Raw genomic sequence first — 17,823 nt, 5'->3', positions numbered from 1 at the left:
TACATATGAACAGAATGAATATGTTTTCACACAAACCTACTTTTATGTTTGAATGAGGTCATGTGAGGAAAAAAAGAAATTGTCTTTCACTGGTAAAACATTACAGGGGAACGTGACATTAACAGTAATTTTCCTCTGACATAATAAAGAGCTCAAAGACAGAAAGTAACCACACTTTCCTGTCAGTTTCCTTTGGCAGCTTTCACAAGTAGACCAGAACATGTGAATCACACACAATCAGCGTTACAGGTGTTTTGTTCAGTCTTGCATAACATGTTCTGTACATTCACATGCATGGTGTACAAATGTCAAAACTGTTCAATCATCATTAAACTCAGATGTAGCCATTTGCATTTTTTTTTCTTTTTCCATTCCTTTGCATCTTTATCTCAATACTTCTCAACCCTGTTACCTTTTTCTTTTTCATTTCTTTTTATGTTTTTGTTACAGTCCCGACTATAATGTCAACTGCTTTTCCGTGTGAGCCTGTAGTCTTCAGGTTAACTAGCTGGTCAAATTTGAATTTGGTCAATTACAGTATTATCTTTGTACATCAGAAACTTTCTAATAAAAAATGTTAACATTTGCTTTGAGCAACAGACACGCATTTTGAAAACACAGCATTTTCACAGCATGCTCAAACTAACGGAATAACTTGCTGAATGTCTACTCAGAGTTGTGTTTCAGACCGTTCCAAACCACAGCTTAAAAAACAGCATGAGTTAAACAGTATTATTTTTCCGTGATAAGTGTTTCTCATGTTAATGGAAGAAAATGTGTCCTACAGTAGCACAAGCTAAAACCAGACATGAAGTCTGTTAGTATTATTTCCTAATAAAAAAAAAAAAAGACTATCCATTTTCTTAACCACTTATTTAGTTCAGGGTTGGGGAGCGTTGGGGGGTCAACTTTGACTCATCAGTTGACCAAATAAAACTGTGTTTGGACTGTGGGAGGAAGCTAGAGTATCTGGAGAGAAAAGACAAAAGATCCTGGCAAAACCAGGACACCTTTTGCTGTGAGGCAAGAGTGTTATCCACTACATTACTGTGCAGCTAAAATAGTTTTCATTATCATGTACAGTACTGTGCAAAAGTTTTAGGCAGGTTTGGAAAAAATGCTGTATACAAAGAATGTTTTCAAAAATATAAATGATTGTTTACTGGCCCCAAATGTATTCTGCAGCAGCACAAGGACCCCAAACATACAGTCATTAAGAACTGTCTTCAGTGTAAAGAAGAACAAGAAGTACCAGAAGTGATGCTATGGCCCCCCACAGAGCCCTGATCTCAACATCATCAAGAGACAGAAGGATGTGAGGAAGCCTACATCCACAGAAGATCTGTGGTTAGTGCTTCAAGATGTTTGGAACAACCTACCAGGCGAGTTCCTTCAAAAAATGTGTGCAAGTTTTGAAGAATCGATGCTGTTTTGAAGGCAAAGGGTGGTTACACCAAATATTGATTTGATTTAGATTTCTCTTTTATTCATTCACTGCATTTTGTTGATTGATGAAAATAAATGATTAACACTTCCATTTTTGAAAGCATTCTTTGTTTACACCATTTTCTCACCTGCCTAAAACATTTGAACAGTATTGTATATATAACATCCAAACACACAGTAACATGACAGGACAAACTATTAATGAAAACTTCAGCACTCAAAATTATGGATATAGCCTTTCACTTGCAGTGGGAACATTGTTTGTTTAAACGTTGTTTATTTGAAAAAAATCTATGTGAAACTGATCACTGCTTACTTTGTTAATATTTTGACATTATTTTTCTTCAATTTCCTTCCAGTTTCCTTTAGCTTCTGCTATTATTTCCAGAAGTGATTTGATTTGGGTATTGATGTAGTGTGAATTACTTTGGTTATAATTGAAGTGTATATTGGTCAGTGTGTAAGATGACCATTTTTAATCAATTTCCTACATTCATCATTCAGTCAAGGTAGAGTGATCCCATTTCTTTCATTTTCACTCCACTCTGACTAACACAAATCACTTTATGTTTTTTTTTTTGCAATAAATATATAACAGAACATAACAAATGCATGCTTTGCTACAGCTTTGAAAAAAAAAAAGGAAAGCAGGCTGGAAAGCAAGAAAGAAAGAGTTGTATGGTGCAGATTTACAGTTTTTCTGTAGCCTGCTTGTTGAAGCGTAGAACACCATAGGTAATGAATTACAACAAAGGAACTTTTAAGCTGTCTGTGTTGTTAATAAACATATTACATGTGAGAAAAGATCATTGATGCAAAGTGACAGAGACAGCGAAACGAAACCCAAGTGTCCGTGGCAGAGAGAGACTAAGAGTAGAAAAAGACCACAATCAATTAGTCTAGCTTTACAATAGCCGGAAATCTCATATTGGGGTCACATGCATTCCTTATCAGCAAGTGCATTTTCACATGCCAGATAATCCTCTAATGATTAATGGAGTCTAATGAATAATGGTGTGGTGGAAGAGTGTTATTTTTGCCTGATGGCAGCTAGTAGCAGACACAGTTAACCTACAAAGTGTACATCACACTTGAGGGCACTTTCTCAAGTCCTCCCACACATGTTGAAAGATAATAAGGAACCTCTAGTACAATTAATCTAGCTTCTCACAGATTTAAATACAAAACGTCTTGCAGTGCATTTTAACCAAATTCAGTGAATTTCAAATGAACTTAATGGCAGTGTGTGCCTGTAAGTAGCAGGTTTATGCTGTAAAATATATGTTCATATTCAGTTTAGTGATGTGAGAATTCCTCTTTGGCAGTCCTAAGCAATATGAGTAATAATAACCTATGCAAGCAGCCATTGCCAATACTTCACCTGCACATTTATTGGCAGGCAGTGCAGCAATGCATTGTGGGGCTGCAGTGAGAGTGATTAGAAGTATTCTTCCCCATCCTCCGCTTCAAGCAGGTGTTTTTGTGGGTAAACTAGCACTGGTGGACATGCCACTCTAATTTCATTGGCAGGTTTATGACCTTTTATGTGTCCCAGCTGCCATGTTTATGACGGGCTGACTGTGCGTTCATGTTCAACAACATTAAACATGCATAAGCTAGACACGGTGGGCCACCACACAGAAAAGAATACCTTCTTCTAGAGCCCTGAAAATCGAATATCTCTTTTGGGGAACATGGATTCAATGGGCACCATAAAAACAAGCAGAAATGTAAATACAGAATGATAGAAAGACAGCTACAATTCCCCTTGGATTACAAACATGGAACAACTTCATATCTAATTCATCTTAAGGTCTAATTGTCATCCATCCATCCATCCTCTTCAACGTATCCTTATCAGGGTAACAGTGGGGCTGGAGCCTGTCCCAGCTACCAAGGGGCTACAGCCAGGGTACACCCTGGAAAGGTCCCCAGTTTGACACAAGGCTAACACAGACAGCCCTGTGTCAAATTCTAAATTGCCCAAAGAATGAACCAATAAATTTAACCTACCCCCAATAACTACATGTCTTTGGACTGTGGGAGAAGCCAGAGTACCCAAAGAGAACCCACGCAAACACATGAAGAACATGTAAAGTCCACATAGAAAGGCCCCGGACAAATGGTGGAGTTGAACTCTGGACCTTCTTGCTGTGAGTCCACAGCAAGACCCAGGTCTAATTGTACTGTTAGCACCATTACTAAGTAACCATAACTATGTAAATAATCTTGCCTATCCACCTAGACCAGAACTGGTCATTGAATGGCCACATCTGGCCCCTTGGTTGTCCCTGACCAGCCTTCATGAGGTCAATAGGAAATTAGAACCCTTTTATTTGTTTGGGGTGATTTTGTGAGAGAAAATAAATACAACATTGTTGCTTTAATTTTCAGTGGGACTGCAATACATTTTTTGTTTGTTTTTTATTTATCTATTTATTTTTAAAAAATGTATATATGTGTGTATAAGCAAATGTAGCTTCACTGTAAATGAATTGGAACAGATGTTTGTAAGAGATGGGAGTTTGCTAGCCTCGAAAAATGTCAGGTCACATTAAAAAAAAAATAAAGATTGATGCAAAATGCAGAGCTTTTAACAAGACGTGGAGTTTTACATATTTATGGGGCAGATGTGTTTCAGGATTACAATTTGAATCATCATGATTTGACTTGACTGATGGCGAGTGGACATCTGAAGCTTTGCTAGCAAAACTGCAAAAGCAACAAGGACTTTTTACCAGGCTTTACACATCTAGTGATGGAGGAGTCAGAAGCAGTTCTGTGATTTCCCCCAAAAAAAAAATCACAAAAACATTTTCTGAACAATGAATGTTTGATGGACTCTAATATGAGAAAGGAAGCAATTGAGAATGTACCCCTCTCTATGTGAATTACAACAAGAGGAATTCAAGGACATAATGTTACTATCACAGAGGTAAAATGATACAGTTACCTCTGTACCTGTCATAAGAAAAAGTTATGGAGAATCTGGCTGTAATGCGTTCAATGAGAATGACTGTGTTGGGAACTGATTTGTTCATTGAGTAACTGCATGGGACAAACTGAAAGGAAAAAATAATAAAACTTCAAAGCAGATGCAAGTGATGTTATCCAGCAAATTGTAATTCAGACAGTTTACAGACAGTTTGTTGGACTTTTGGTAGAGCATGAGACTGAACATGGTGACACAGGCTACCATGCAGCTTTCAGGCAACTCAAACTAGACAAAATGCTAGAATATGGGACTTGAAAGTAGAAATTTCACAGTTTTGTGAAAAGAAAGAAAAAGAATTCTAGAGCTCTCAGATGCATATCTTGGTCTTTATATGACTGCCCTTCACATTTCCCCCTTAGACATCAAACCTGACTTTAAGACACTTCTTCAAGCCCAAAACAGATTACATTTCTCTTATTCAACAAGGATAATAAAGTAACTGAACAACTATAGATGAAATAATTACACCGCAAGAAAAAGAATACTTTTTAGGAAGTTTTAAAGTTTGCAAAAAGAGAAGCATATTTTGTTCACAACTGCTTTTGGGAATATATAGTGATAGTGATTGTGGCAGGGCGTGGGCTTTGGCGCAGCAGTGGGGGAGGCGGAAACACCTGAGCGGCATCAGCAATCACACCTCGCCGGCTTAAAAGGATTGAACTGGGTCCTGACTGGGTTGTTGTTGGGGTATGTGTGGCTGGCAGCTGAAAAGCTGCAGCCGAATGTAAAACGAACGACAACCGGAAAAAATAAAGTGTGTTGAAAAGTGTGACAATATGGTCGGGTCTGCCATGCGTCGTTTACAGTGATAAAATGTTGGCATTTTTACTAAGCCTATTTTGCCTTTTCAGTGCCAAATTGTAAAATCTGCTCTTACCAGCAGTAGTTTATAAAAGAATCAAAATTAATATTGAGCAGAACTGAGTTCAGTTGATTGGTGCAGAACTCCACAGTAGTCCCAGTTTCTCATGTGCCCTCTTTGACAACATTGATTACGCGCTCCTAACCTAGATCATGCAAAGAGAAAGCTGTTGGACTTGTGGCAGAGAAGTCCAACAGCATGTCGGGTAAGTGTTGTTAATGTTACTGTTACTGGAATTTCTAGCAAAGAATAGGATCTGTACTTGTACCTTAAGTACATTTGAATAGATCTCAGAAAGAAGGGGGGAGGCAGAGAGCCCAATGATTTATAGACTATTGTTTGGAGAGTATTTGGCAAGAAATGTTGTTCTTATCATGCTTGTAGGCACCAGGGTTTTCTGACCCTCCGAGTCCTAAATCTTTCTTTCTTTTGTTCAGAACTACATACAAATAAAACAGTTCACATTTATTATTGAAGAGAAAAATAGCCAAATGTACTATTTGCATTCTTGAGAAGGATCTGAATCCAGTTACCATCTTAAATTTCTTGCATCATTACTTTACTTTTCTGTAAGCAGCAAGATATCTGTATGTTTTTGTGGTTGTTGTTGTTTTTTTCATTGAGAAAGCCGTCAGTTCACAATGAGAACGAGTATCAGACAGTGGGAAGATTAGAGAGACAGAAAGAGAACAACACAAAAGAAGAAAATAGGATATCTAAACTGAAAGGAAAAAAATAAGAGAGGAGGAATCAGTATCACAAGCCTTAAAAAAATGTGTCAGGATCATTATGAGACTAAGGATATGAATAGAGATGCGCCATGCCGGGCATTTTCATGAAAATGCTCATGCTTACACTGTTCTGTGTTTTTCAAACAGTGAATACAGTTTGGTCATATGTAGGCGAAATGCACAGTTTTGTGTTATAGATGCGTGAGCAGGCACGTTGCAAGCATGCCACAGCCCAGGTCCTACTTAAGAACAGGTGACAGAACAATGCTCTATTTAACATAACTGAACTTCACTGTGCCCTGTACATGTTATTCGTAAAAAATTATATTTTGAAAACTCACATGACCACAGGATGAGTAGGCACATCACTTTTTCTCATTAAAATCCATTTCTAATTTTTTAATATATATTATTAATGCATGTGTCCACGCCACATGGGAAATAATAAATGAATAGGGGTAAGAGATGCACAACTGCCACTAAAGCCCATGTCTTCACATCTTCAAAGAAATCTGTACTGGGTTTAAGACTTTGTGTAAAGGAAAAATACAGCTGACAGCACCAACATACAAATGTTAAAAATGGAGCTGTTGTCTATTTTATTTATGATATGTGAAGCCTTGGAGCTTTGGAGATGATTGTTATTAATCCAGTCTACCAGATTAATAGAATTTAGTTATGAAGCAAGTGTGTGAAGAAAGAGGGTTGCGTATCACGTATCTCATTTTCTTGGTTACTTAAGGAAGCATCCAAGCCAAACTGCAAAATTACTGAAAGCTGTGGTTCAGCTAAGGGTGCACGGAATCAAAGTTTTCACACAAAACTTACATTTTTTCATTCAACTCGGTAAGTAAAAAGCTGAATATGCTGTAGGACTTTGTTTGTCCTTCCATTATAAAATATTTCGTCAACTAACTGGAGTAGAAAACAAAGTGGCAAGAGAGCAGTGTTATGAGTAGAAAATGAATCCAAATGTGGTGGAAGGTGGCATATTTTAATAAGCACACAGTCATAAACAGTGCAGTCTCAAGAAATTTTATGGTTACATTTTATCTTCTTAATCACTGTAGCCAAGGTAATCATTACTCAACTCCATCAAGACAGCTGGGATGCTGCTCAACTCTGTTTAAACAGGTGAATGGAGTTTTACTGAACAAGGTGTCATTGTTCTGTATCCTCGTATATTTGAAACATATTTTAAATCTTCAGTATCATAGTTCTACGAGGAACCAGTTGAAAGCACATCATAGAGGAAGCAAACAGACACCGAAAGACTTGCAGTGCAGCGGAATAACAGCAGTGACATGCAAAGCAGGCTGTCTACAGAGCAGAAGAAAAGAGGTGGAGCAAGAGGTGGAGAGATGCTTTAAACTGATTTATATCAAATGGTAATAAACTGGGCATGAACCCCCCTCGCCCCCTCTACCGCCTGTTTAATATGCGAATATGCAGAGCATCCCACTCCTGACAGCTCCCCATTAATAAAAGCATGGCTGGAAGCACAGGTAGCTATAGCTCATCTATATGAAAATACATGATGATGGTTTTACACAAAGTCATCTTTTAGAATGGAGCCCATGTGCCAAACCAGAGCTGATACGGAGAAGTACACACAGTCATAACTCTACATATGTCTTTAGTTCGTTTCTGGAATTCCGTCGAGTGGAATCAAATCACAATGGCACCCATGCATGACAGAGGTATGGGGAGGATTACAATTTCCTAAGAGAGTGGACATCCATGGCAAACAGTTTTTGTTAACATGGTGCCAGGCCATATGGTACGCTGCCATGAAGCCCTTCTAATCACTGAAACAATTATCTTTATGCACTGGTGATGGACGTCTTTGTACTCTTAATTGTTCCATATTTTACACAGCTGGGATATCACTTTAACAACAGTATTTGACATGAGGAATCATTTATTGAAATATTATATATCTATATGTATATACATAGATATATCTATCTATCTATATATATATAGATATATATATATTAGGGGTGCAACAATACTTGTATCGATATTGAACCGTTCGATACAGTGCTTTCAGTTCGGTACGCATATGTATCGAACAATACAAAAATTTGTGTTGAGCGCTCAGTGGATCTGCGTTCGAGTACTCCGCCTAGGCTGCACTGTCGAGCGCAGATCCACTGAGCGCAGCGCAAGCTAGCAAGACAGAAGCTAAGCTCGTTGCAACATGGCTACTGCCTCAACGCTACCCGAAACTGAACCTCCCCCACCCTCATTCAGATCTGGCGTGTGGAATTATTTTGGTTTTCATGTGAAGTATGACCCTGAAGGTAAGCGCATCATGGACAAAAGTAAAACAGTATGTCGGATGTGCCACGCAATGCTCAATTACATTGGTGGGAACTAGTGTGTTAGCGCAGTTAGCTCGTTAACGTGTTGGCCGTCCAGCCCCACACACGGGGCGATCCGCGGTAACTCGTTAACGGAGATTTGCCGCGTTATGGCGTTAATGTCATTTTAACAAGATTAATGCTGACAGCACTAGTGGGAACACAATGAATATGACTGTACATTTACGCCGACTTCATCCTAGTGCAAAGACAAGTGGAAGCAGACAAAAACAACAAGCACGCATGCTACAAACTGTACCCGAGTTATTTAGACAGCCGTTAGCACATGATTCTCCTTATGGGGACCTGATATGTTTAATATGCTGCTGAGAATATAGCCCAGAAGAAGCGTATAGTATAGCTTTTATTTTGGAAAGAGCCATTTCTCTGTAATAAACTCTCTTTTCCAAAGATGAGTGATTTCTCGATCAGATAGATTTATTTTTTTTATTACTTTGTTGTTTCAGCAACATTAAATTTAAAAACTGTACTTTTGAGTTAAAATATATATTTATAATTTTAATAAATGACAAATTAAAAAAGCATGAAAAATTTTTTGTATCGAAATAATATCGAACCGTGACACCAAAGTATCGAACTGAACCGTGAATTTTGTGTATCGTTGCACCCCTAATATATATATATATATATATTACGGGTATATATTACGGGTGCAACGATACTATCGATATCGATATTGAACCGTTCGATACAGTGCTTTCGGTTCGGTACGCATATGTATCGAACAATACAAAATTTTTAATTTATTTTATCAACTTTCCTTCTGGTGGTGCTGTCTGTGTTGAGCGCTCGACAATGCAACCTAGGCGGAGTAGTCGAACGCAGATTCACTGAGCGCAGGGCAAGCTAGCAGACAGAAGTTAAGCTCTCCTTGCAACATGGCAAATTGAACCTCCCCCACCCTCATTCAGATCTGGCGTTTGGAACTATTTTGGTTTTCATGTGACGTATGACCCTGAAGGTAAGCGCGTCATGGACTAAAGTAAAACAGTATGTTGGATGTGCCAGCAATGCTCAATTACATGGGTGGGAACTAGTGTGTTAGCGCAGTTAGTTCGTTAATGTGTTGGCCGTCCAGCCCCACACAGCGATTAGCTGTGCGATTTTTTTTGGGGGGCTTTTGCATTCTTTCGGAAATGTAGCTGGGTAATTATGTCATTGGCATCGGTGAGCCACTGTCAATATGTGACACATTGAAATCGCGTTTGAATTTGCGCTTGTTTTTTGCTTTCACTTTGCAATCGCGTGAACTGTGTATAGAGAGCGACAGCACTGATTGGTGAGTGATGATAATTTGCACACCAATTCCTCTGACATCGTCTTATCAATCGTTAGCTTACTATGCAAACATGACAAGTGAAATCTCCCGCAGCAAGCTTAAACATGTGAGAGGTCGATCGCGCAGAGAATCGCTGAGCGTTATGTGAGTGCCTGTGTAAAAGCAGCAGGATATATATTTTAGTTCTGCTGAGCCAAATAAGACAGATCAGGGTGAAGAAGTAACAACCAAAGAAAAGCTTACCACAAAACGGAAAAGTTATGACAAATCAGACTATAAGGCAAAAAGAAAGTGCAGCTTTATGGTTTCATGGACAAAAGAATTTCTGTGGCTGCCAAGCTTTTTTGACAAGCTAAATAACCAGGGCTGCACATAAGTGGTCCGCAGGTGCGCATTCGCTGTCAAAATACAAAACGCGCACAAGATAAGAAGTTGCAACGCCTGTTTGCGTACATAAGATTTTCAGGAGGACAGACATTTGTTTAGAACTCTTAAAGATGTCGAAGAAGCAAGCTCCTTTAAGCAATTACTTTGGTGTTCCTCCACCTCCAAAGAAATGTCAGAAGGAGTCCGAACCACAAAAGAAGCTCGTATTCTCGGAAAAGTGGTTGCAGGAGGTGAGCTAGCTTCAAACAAATGATGAACGCACAGAGATGTGGTGCAGAATGTGCCGTGAAAATTTAATAAATGACAAATTAAAAAGGCATAAACATTTTTTTTTGTATCGAAAAAATATCGAACCTTGACACCAAAGTATCGAACCGAACCGAACTGTGAATTTTGTGTATCGTTGCACCCCTTATATATATATATATATATATATATATATATATATATATATATATATTTATTTATATATATATATATATATATATATATATATATATATATATACACACACACATACATACTTTGACTGTTCCTGTGAGTATTTTTTCTTCCCTTGATATTGGGACCATATATATCAAATAAAGATGCATTTCCATATTTCAATAAATCTGATTTATATTACCTCTGTCCGTTTCCTCCCAGCAGACGCTCCCATAAGGTGAAGCGAACAAGGGAAAAAAGACAGAAACACAAGGAGGCACCAGACCTGGTATGTCCAGCCCCTGGAGGCTCTAGTAATACCTACTCTTAGTCCATGTATTTTACATGAACAATCCTCAGAGGGCACAAAGAATAGGAATCTTATACTATTTAAATACAGGATTTGGGACATCAAAGCCAGGCTGATATTGGAATAACAGAAATAATTAGGGGTATGGAAGTTGCAGAAATAGCCACATTTCCATAAGATGATAATTAGTCCCAGGGCTAGCTAGGTCAGGAAAAAGCATGTTTGTTGAAGCTTTGTATTAGATGGAGGCCTAGAGCTGGAAATCCAGGTAATTACAGGAAACTGAAACACTGCAGCCAAAATACTGATTGAAAATTACGTTTCATTTCATTTCATTTTAGTGCTATGTCCTGAATTCTTAATTGAAAAAAAGTTTCATTTTATATAATGAACTGAAGCTGAACGAGCAGCTGGTATACAAAGAAATCAGACTTCAGTTAAGCTGATTTCTTTGTAGGTGGTTTTCTGTTAGTGAAGGGGAAAATATGATAGGACATTTGAAGCGGGGCTTCGCAATAACTAAGGGCATGGATCATTCTTTTGATGACTCTTAGAAGTTACAAAGGCTTGTATTACATGTAGACCAAATGGTTACGTTGCTGTGTGAATCATTTGCAAGATGAAAAAAACTGAAACCTCAATTAGCCTAGATTTTGAATCGGATGAGATAAGGGCACAGGTCTGCTGCCGCACTTCTTTCTGTGTGTAGTCATTTGGTTTGTCTTGTTCCATTTCCACTTATGGGTAAACAGGGAGGGAGTAAAATCATTTTATTTTCTCCTGCTGAGAGGGATGTTAAGAGGGGCCAGAGAGTCTGTCTCCTTATCTAATAACCCTGCCACAGGCTTGCCAACACAGGAGAATCCTGGCAATGAGCAGGGAGGGAGTCACAGAGCCATTTAGAATCCAAGCTTGGCTCAGTAAGTGAAATCCACACTGCTACTGGAAGAGTGATGCTGGTAGCTACAAGTCTCCCCCCACTTCCTCGGTGGAAGCAGATCTGATACATCTGGCAGCATCTTTGTATCTTTTCATATTCAATTGCTAAACATTGTTTAAATCACAGAGCCTTGCTTTAATACGCAGTCAGTACATGCCATGAAATTTGATTCATTTAAAACTCTCCCCGGGGACTTATTGCAGCCCTAAATAAATCAAAAAGAAAGTTTAGCCAAAGGAAAAATGGAAAGCAAACCTTTTTCTTGTTTGACTATTGTTTAAGTATTTTATACCTAATGCTTGTACCATGTAAAATCTTGAATTTCCAATCCTCCACTCACTTATATCATTTAAGTGCATTGATGTAAAACAATGTTTTATTGGCTTAATAATGGTTAATGTGACTGGAGTCTGCAGGCACATTAGGTGCTTCATGGCCCTGCACAGTGGTGCTCTAAGCTAAATGCTAACTTCTACATACCGATCACATCCATGACGCTAAGTATGTGTAATTAAACCTCAGTACCATCTGAATGTAGCGTATTAGCCAACAGTCGATCACTTCTAGACACAAAGCATAAGTGAGTCAACAGGAATGATTTGTTTTTTTCAAAATCAGACCATGAATACATAACTGCATAAAAACTGAAGCTGTCATCAAAAATATTACAACTAAGCTTAAGAGTGGCATAAAAGTTGTAAATTATGTGGTGAATTGACCCCAAATCATTGTGCCTTTTTACTTAAAACTGCAAAAATAGTGGCTCAAGTAGAAAGGAGATCGGTAAAGTCAGGTGGAAACATCAGTTCCTAAAGTTATATTAATTAGTGTAACATGGCTTTTTTACAAACAAAAAAAAATGCCACCTTCCCACAAACGGCTGTAAAAATATTATATAGTGATTATATTTTTTCCACTTTAAATGACACAGTCATTTAAAACTACTCCAGCCTGAAATATAAATATCAAATATCAATTCAATTTTTTGCATTATAACCCCTTTAAAGAAGAGGGACTCAAGCTGATGTGGAGCAGAGGCTGCAAATGGACACTCTGTGGTCTTTGCATGTAAGCATGGTGCTGCCAGCTCTTCTGTCCATGCAAAGTCACACTGCCCTTACATTTGCTGATGAGAGGGGCTTGCAGCAGCACCCTGCAGATTTGAATTGATTAATTTTTTGACCTGTAAACACCGTCCAAAATGAGCATCGCTACTTAAGCCTGCAGTTCCTCTGTGTCCACATAAGGCACCGAGTGTTTCCCAGAAAGGTTTGTCAGGGCCACAATTTATTGCAGGATTTCATCCATCAGCAGCAGTGCATAGCTGGTGGCATGGTGTGTAGGTCCGGGATCAGACCACTGCCTACTGGGACATAGCAGAGCATTGCAGTCTTTGTGGGAGCCAAAAATATGGTGATGGAGAAGTCGTTCAGAAGAGTCAGATTTGGATTCCAGCTAGTCTCTCTCTACTGCTGAGGTCTCCTCCATGCTGGCCTCAGAGGAGGATGAGGTGCCATCTTCACACTCATAGTGCATGGTCATTTCCAGAGCCTCCAGTGAACTGTGAAGTCTTGCCATCTCCAAAATGACTGCTCATACTTCTAACCATAAACTACTTGAGCTAGAACCAAAATAAAGTCAGGTGGTTCTTGCTGCTGAGATATCTTTGAAGTTCTGAAAGATTACTCATCATTTATTATTACTGAATTAGTTTAGAACAGAGTATGGCCTTCGAAGACAAAAAAACTTTAAGATGGACATCACACACACACACAATTATCCAACATCAATAGCGGCACACACTTACCATTACAGCAGGACGGCACCCTTCAAAAAATAGGAAAAAGTGTAAAATTTTGCTGCATGCTTTTAACTGTAAAAAGTAATGCCACCTGGTGGACAAATCTAATAATTAAAAAGTGAAAGCGAGCAGTCCAACATAAAATCTTAACATAAAGGAATGTATTAGTTGATGTCAAGATAAATGTGGGATCAGAAATTATATCGTCAATGATTTTTAATGGGGAAATTTTTGGCCTTTAGGATAAAATGTAGCATTTTTTAGCTTAGCCATTCTAAGCTAATTTAAGGAACTGAGACAATGATTCAAAAATTCTTATATATTTAACTTCTCTGACAAATATGAGCTATGTTCATTCTGTGAGTAGGTTTTGGTTCTCGTTGATTTGTTTTAATAAATATGTGATCATTTATTTACTTAACACAAATTTACACACTTTTACACCTCAGAATTGGTTCAATTTACTGCATTTTCCAGCCACTGGAAAACAACACTGTCCTGAACGACTGAAGCAGGAAGAGGCCAGGCTATTGGCATGCTGGATGTTGGCATGCGTGTCTGAGCTGTTGCTGTAGCTTTTCATGTTCATGGGAGCTCCATGTATGATCCAATTACTCTCAGTGGAATCTCACTGGATAAAATTACTGAGATGAGGTGCTCCAACAAGGAGTCGCACCATTTTTATGTTAGTACCATGCCCTGTGCCTGTTACCCTCCCCCTTACTGCTAAAGTGGCACAGATCCAGAAAGCCATGAGCCATTCAAAATTCAGGCATCAGGTAACAGTTCAAAATATACAAATATACTGGAATGTAAGGCTCTGACGCACACTGTATTGGTTTCAAAGATTTATTCTTCTTCTTAGATCCGATTTTTTGAGTTAACACAGGCACTGGATTCATTTTACTTCATTTTTTGGTTTAATTTTTCTGTGAAGTAACTTCTTTAAAATATTTTGAAGTTAATGACAAATTATTCATTTCATTTTTATTAAAAATTAAATAGGTCATGTGTTTGTTTTCTGCTTTCAGAGAACACAACTCACATCTCAGCTACAAAACCTTAAGATTAGTTAGCAATCCATCAAACAACACTCAGAAAACTTTAACTACTGCCTGACAACTTATGTGGTTTTGAGATTTTTAAGAATGAAAACAAAAAGAACAACAAGAACAAAGTCCCCCAACTTTTCCTTCTGGATTATCCAATGTTATAAACCTGCCATTGTTGACTGCAGGACAAAAAACCCAACTACTTAACCTCCAAGTTAAAGGTTTTTAAGGCAACGCAAAGCAGTTTTTATTACACAGCACATTTTCATGTACAACACAATTTAAAGTGCTTTGCATTAAAATCATTAAAAGAACATTAAAAATAGATAGTGAGAAACTATCATCAGAATCCATACAGTGAGTTGCATATGACACAAACAGACATCAATGGGAAATACATCATCACCACCATCAATGTCGCCACCGCCACCACAATTGCTATCACCACCAGTGCCCATCATCATCGCCATCACTGTCAGTGTACATACACAAAATAGAGGTAAAGAGGTAACAAATAAAAAAGTTTTAACACCTGACTTAAAAGAACTAAGATTTGGAGCAGACTTCAGGGTTTCAGGTAGTTTTTTTACAGATATTAGGAGCATAAAAGCTAAATGCTGATTCTTCTTGTTTAGAATTTAAAGCAAACCTGACCCAGATGATCTTAGAAGCCCTGGTGGTTCATATGACATCAGCAGATCAGATATTTCAGGCCAGAACGATTCAGCACCAACAGCAAATTTTAAATTCAGTTATTCGGAGCACATGAAGCTAGTATAGAGATCTAAGAACCGAAGTAATGTGTTCCCTTTTCTTAGTCTTTGTACGGACACGAGCAGCATTCTGAATAAGTTGCAGTTGCCTTAATGATTTTTTAGAGAGACCTGTAAAAACTGCATTACAGTAGTCAAGCCTATTGAAAACAAATGCACGAAAAAGTTTCTCTAAATCATGTTGAGTCATCAGTCCCCTTATTCTAGACACATCTTGTGTCTAGAATAAATGATAAAAGCCATGTACCTATGGCTGTGTTCATGAATATGAAGCAATGTTTTCCGTAATGTTTCCCATAAATATGAGATCTACTTTATCCATATACTTGTAATTTGGTGAGTAAAGTGGACATATTTATATATATTTATTTTCAAAGAAAAAAATAATGTAGATTTTTGTACATTATTATTTTAAGTGCATCAAATCTAATCTATGATGAGGATCTTTTCGTTTTTGTGTCATCTGTTCGTTTTCCATCTTTTGCTGTATTAAAACTCAATATTCATAAAGATCTCTGACTTCTGACGCCACAGTGACGTTCACATGATGAATGATAAAACAGACACTTGATGCACTGATTGCTCTGAGGATGGCCCCAGCTGCCTGGGAGACAGTGTCCCCTGGTGTCTACATTGTCTCATCTATGCTTGATCTCCAGCTTAAACAGATTCTTTTTTTCCTGATAAGAAATCTCAAAAATGTATTATTTAAGTATATTTTCAATCCCTGTTATTGCCAGTCATTCAGATTCATAAGAGCACATCACTAAAGCACCACTGGTGCTTCTGTTTGAACTTAAATGACAAGTTTATTCTCATGGACAAAGTTGAGTTGGACCAGAAAACATTGACCTTTTTTGTGACAAGAACGCCAACAGCAGAATCTATTATAGTAATGACAGTCAATAAATATCCATCATAAATGCAGACCAAGAAACACTGACTCAAATCTCAATTCAATAAACCACTTTTTTATAAAAAGATACACAGGTGAGATGTTAATGGTTTTGGCAACTGACCTGAGGCAAGAAGAGCTACAAGTTCCATCTATATATGACCTGTATGGTTATATATGTTTGACAGTGAAACTAGAAAGTGCCTCCCCCCTGGCCCCCCGAGTCCCACATTTCTCCTTACTGCACACCTGTTGCCCAACAGAGTCACAGTCATGGATCCGCAGCGGCCCTCTGTGCATGTGGAACTTTTGTGGATGGAGGAGGAGGCCACGCCCTGGACATAACAAACTGCTGACTAAACAAAATCTTTGTTACAGGATGGGTGCATGTGACATCACATCATCCCCTGGGGCTGTGTGGGATCTAGGGCAGACTCAAGCTCTTTGTGTGTCCAGAGCCAGAGCACCCTGTACACGCGTCCTGGATCATCCTGCCATGTCACCTCTATTGTCTACGGGTCTGGACGCATCCTGACATTCTCACGCAGTGAGGTAGTGTGGGACAAACATTCCCCACTTGTCACGGTTCAGAGATTCACTTAAAAAGAGGGGGGGAAAGAGAGGAAGAAAGAAATTGTCCTGAGTCATATGAGCTGAACGAATTTATACAGGTTCTCACCAGCATCTTGACTGGCAACTTGGAAAAACTACTCCATAATTGTTACATAAACATTTCAGTTGTAAAACTCGCGACGTTTCATATTATGCCAAAGAAAACTTTATTAATTTAAAACAAAATCAGACTTTATTACATGATTTTTAAAATAATCTCTGACGACCAATTTATTGCCTATAAACTCATTAATGTCATATTCATCCACTCAGTTCTCCTACTGTGGGATTTCTTTTGTCTACTCTGAGTTTTACTGTACTTCTCAAATAAGAAAAATTAAAGACAAAGAAAGTAACTTTCACATGTATGTGAATTACATTGAGTTCATTCAATGACGCAGAACATGTAGACCACATTCAGCATACCCTATTAGTGGTGGGCAGGAATGTAATAAGAGGGACCATAAAAACTGGCACAGGTTCCCCTGATGCAACCCTTAGCTCTTCAGGCGCAATAGTACCTAGATAGATCTTCAGAGAAAAGAAAAACCACCACATCCCTTGCAGTCAGACATACTCGAGACACTCTCCTGACACCAATCATTTCCACATGGATGACCTATCGGTGTCCTATTTTCTTGAATCTGTTATTTCCATAATCCGGTGGGTGCCACAGCCTGCCTAGGGTTAACAGATGAGCCTGAGTGTGTGAGATGGCAGAGCTTTGTAGCCCCTAACGAACAGTGTGCGGTCTGATGAATGACATTTGGGCTACAACCACGTCACTTCTTCCATTAGCAAAGCTTGTCCCAACTCTGCCGTATTGAACCATGGCTTTCAGCTATTAGCCTGATGCATGACACAGTCAATTCCAGTTACGCTTTAATAAGTGAATATTTATCTTAGCCTTTCTCAAAAAAGGAAAGAACA

General features: G+C 38.4%; 1 long non-coding RNA gene across 6 annotated transcripts in view; it reads right to left on the bottom strand.

Annotated features, from left to right (window-relative positions):
• LOC146525769 (uncharacterized) overlaps positions 1–17,823 on the bottom strand; it is a 170,230-nt gene that overhangs the window by 29,963 nt on the left and 122,444 nt on the right. The window lies entirely within an intron of this gene.

The sequence above is a fragment of the Neolamprologus multifasciatus genome, chromosome 1 (assembly GCF_963576455.1).
Source record: "Neolamprologus multifasciatus chromosome 1, fNeoMul1.2, whole genome shotgun sequence".
Taxonomy (NCBI): domain Eukaryota; kingdom Metazoa; phylum Chordata; class Actinopteri; order Cichliformes; family Cichlidae; genus Neolamprologus; species Neolamprologus multifasciatus.
Note: the sequence above shows the minus strand (reverse complement) of the source record. Positions and strands in the feature narration are given on the sequence as shown.